The sequence below is a fragment of the Meleagris gallopavo genome, chromosome 3 (genome assembly GCF_000146605.3).
Source record: "Meleagris gallopavo isolate NT-WF06-2002-E0010 breed Aviagen turkey brand Nicholas breeding stock chromosome 3, Turkey_5.1, whole genome shotgun sequence".
NCBI classification, from domain to species: domain Eukaryota; kingdom Metazoa; phylum Chordata; class Aves; order Galliformes; family Phasianidae; genus Meleagris; species Meleagris gallopavo.
This window is the reverse complement of record NC_015013.2, coordinates 58,488,834-58,492,360: the sequence shown is the minus strand read 5'-3', so window position 1 is coordinate 58,492,360 and position 3,527 is coordinate 58,488,834. Positions and strand designations below refer to the sequence as shown.

At 39.0% G+C, this 3,527-nt stretch overlaps 1 long non-coding RNA gene across 2 annotated transcripts in view; it reads right to left on the bottom strand.

Annotated features, from left to right (window-relative positions):
* LOC116216473 overlaps nt 1-3,507 on the bottom strand; it is a 45,845-nt gene extending 42,338 nt beyond the window's left edge. For both annotated transcript variants that reach the window (XR_004159271.1, XR_004159272.1), the window contains exons 1-3: nt 3,332-3,507; nt 1,732-1,809; nt 75-245 (exon numbers count right to left, since the gene is read on the bottom strand). This is a non-coding gene — a long non-coding RNA (uncharacterized LOC116216473). The remainder of the gene's footprint in view (nt 1-74; nt 246-1,731; nt 1,810-3,331) is intronic.
* Between the last annotated feature and the right edge of the window lie 20 nt (nt 3,508-3,527).

Below are 3,527 nucleotides of genomic sequence, written 5' to 3'. Positions count from 1 at the left end.
AAAAAAAAAAGCTAGGAAAATTCCTCCTTGAGAATTACCAACTCAAATATACCCTCCTTTGCTTACAGGCTTACCTGGTGGAAGATCACTCCAGTCATCATAGTTGTTTATGCTCAGGTGACTGAGACACTCTATCGTCCCTTTCTTCCCCATCTTCCAAAAACTTCTGTCTCAGTTTGTCTATAACAAGTTAGTGAATACTGACAGACAAATACAGGGAAGTGGATGTTGGTTTTCTGCATTTCCTGTAGCATTAAAAACCAGAAAGATGATCAGCAGATCACTTGATAAACCAGAAAACAAACACCAAAACTTGTGCATTGCCCTCTTTGATCTAAAAGTCAGCTAGCAGAAACATCAATTGTCTAGCAAGGTGCTCAGTTAATTTATCAGTTAGGAAAAATTACCATCTGGCCAATCAAACACCTTACAATTCTAAATGCCAAAAATGCTATCAAAAATCTTGGACTGTATCAGGGAATTTTTAACATATTAATTTTTAACACATCTATCCTGAGAATTTCCTGTTTGAGAATTCTCCAGTTCTTCATACTGCAATGCACTGTCATAAATACACTTTTTTCCTCTAGTTGGAAAATTGCCTTCCTTTAATGATTAATTGAAACTTAATTATTTATGAGAAATGTACACAGTTCAGTGGACAACTGTAACTCAGTTTGAATGGAAAACATTTACATAAAATAGCTCAGAATCACCAACAGAATAAAGGCATGTTATCTAAGCCTTCAATTAACGTCTGTTTACTTTTTTTCATAATGACACATAATGGTCTTGTAGAAGAGTAACAGATACCTTCATGATATGTTCAGGGATTTTTATAAGAATTTGATAGAAATCATGAATGGAAATAAAACTATCAATAGAGCATGCGAGTTAAAATCAGCAAACTACAGCAGGTTTGGCACAGATGATGGTCAATTTTTTTTTTTTCTGTATCTATGAGAAGTGAAAAATGCTGGGCTAAATTAACGTTTGCTTTAAGCAGGTGTCACTATTTTGTTTTTTTTTTTCTAATTCATCAATCCTCACTCGTTTAGCATCTCTTCTCCCTGCTGCAGGCCAGTTATATATTTCTGCTTCTTTTAGAAATTAGGAAATTAGAGATAGAGTCCTCCTCTTATGTAATTATTTCATTGCTGCTTCTACTTATCACTTTGGATGTGCTTCTTTCCATCAAAGTGCAGAGTCACTGTTCTGTTAAAGGAATTCGGCCTCAAAACAGCTGACAGCATTAATGCAGAAGTATTTATGGAAACTAAACGCAAAGTAAAAGCAATACCATAATTTATGTTATGCAGAATAATTTTATTTTATCTGTAGTCTCAATCAGCAGCCAGTTAAGACATTTTGGATTTGAGGTAAATGCAGTTCTTGTCAACAGGGAAGGTTTTTTATTTTTTGCTTTAAATGATCCAATTGGAGAGACTCCAACTCACTGCAGCTGCCTTCATTACTTAACTTCTGGTTTTATTCTAATTTTTTTTTCCTCTGGCTTTTTCTTTCCTTTTGTAGATCACTTTACCTTTGCTTTATAAACTTCCTCATTGTTTCATTGTTTTAGTGTCTTACTTCCTCCTACAAATACAATATTTATCTTCCTACACATACAGTGGATTACTGTACTCTATCACCATCTACCAAACATTTAGCTTTAAAAGAAATAAGCAGATTGAAAACTGAGACAAGCCAGACCCACACACATTCACATACCTGCATTCAGTTTGCTTTTCACTCCATTATCTTTCCTAAAATGACATTTAAAACTTGATCTAATGTGTTACGTTTCAACTGAAATGCAGAAACAGAGGGATTATCATGTTATTTCTTGCAACAGTCACCCCAACAAATTCAAATCAAGCATTTCTGCCTCAAGAGAAAGCCATACCAAGCTGTCCCAATCATCTCCAATAGCAAAATATAGACCACATGCTTCCACAACAGGGAAACCAGCACTGCTAACTGATCATGATCAGATTTAAAGTACGTGATCAGAATTAGACAAGAATTCAAGGAAAGTTTCTCTCATCTCAGCAAGACAGCATCCCCTCATATCTTTTTCATTTGTTTAGAGTTATCGGTGCACTGGAAAGAAAGAAGGCTTTCTGATGCAACAAGAAGTCACCAGAAACCTTTGAACCACAATGTGATGCAGAATGCTGGTGAACAAAGATACAACACAGCTCTAAATAGTTGAACCTTGGTATGTATGCTTTAATTCTTCTGCAAGAGCCTACTTGGATGGAGGAGAGCACAAGCAGACACCAACTACGCCAGCACCTAAATGCTGGCATCTGCATACCACTAAAACAGAAGTAGGAATTTTACAGCTCATTTACAGTTAAAAGTTTGTTCCGCAGTACATAACTCACCCAATTGCTTACACATTCTTCATATCTCTTAACAGAATGCCACTTCCTATAGCACAGTTCCAGGAAGCTGCATCCCACACTAATCACAGGAAACTGCCTTCTTATTTGATAGTATCTACCACATTATGAGAATACAGTCATGCATACAGGTTTGCTTTTTTTTCTGTTAATTTTATCTTTTTAAATAAGCACAATTACAAATTGTCAATTTCTAATCGCTATCTTTAGAATGATTTTTTTTCCTTGCATTGTATGTTGTCACCTGGAATGATAACAGTTGACCCCAATAGCATTTCTATGACAAACTGTGCGTGCTAGGGGGTTCTGTCTGCTCCTCCAGAAAATTCTGAATTCATTTGCCAGTTCCAGCCTTGCCAGATGGAAGGAGCACGTCTCCAAAACATCGGCTCCTTCCGTACAGTGAAAAACAAGGTTTTGGTAGAGTAACACGAGAAAATGACACCAAGGAACAGGCTTCTCACTGATGCTTGTGGAATCATCTTTACCCCTAAAGGACCACCCTGCCATAGGATGAAGCATCTAAATTCAATCTCATGGAAAATAACCGATTAACGCCTATTTTAACCTAAAACACCATGTTTACACTCAGGACTCAAAGGTGAGTTTGCTTTCATTTCAGATGCGATTTGCTATCACACCAAACCACTGAGTAACAAGAAACAACTTGAATTTCTGTGAAAAAAAAGGCTCATTTATGACAGACTGAAACACTCTGAAAGCTCATAAGCCTGTCTGAGAACTCACTCGTGGATATAATGTGCCAAACTACTTTACCAACTGAGTGGAAGAGGTGCTACCTGCATGCTTAACCACTTAATAATTCGTGTTTTTAACAAGATACTGCCCACAATTCGGGCATTTAGCGGCTATCAGCGCGGGGTACAAACACCCGAGGAATGCAGAGCTCGGCGCTTCCTCACCGAAGCCACACGGGAGCCCAATACCGCCGTCCCCACCTCTCACAGTAAGACCCCGCCCTCAGCTCCGCGCGCTCCCGGCGAAACCTCGCGAGAAGCCGCCCCGCTTCCATGTTGCCACGTTCAAAGCCGCCGGCGACGGGGAGCGTGGCGGACACGCGCAGCCCTCACGCAGCCGCTCCGCTCGCCCCCTCCGCCT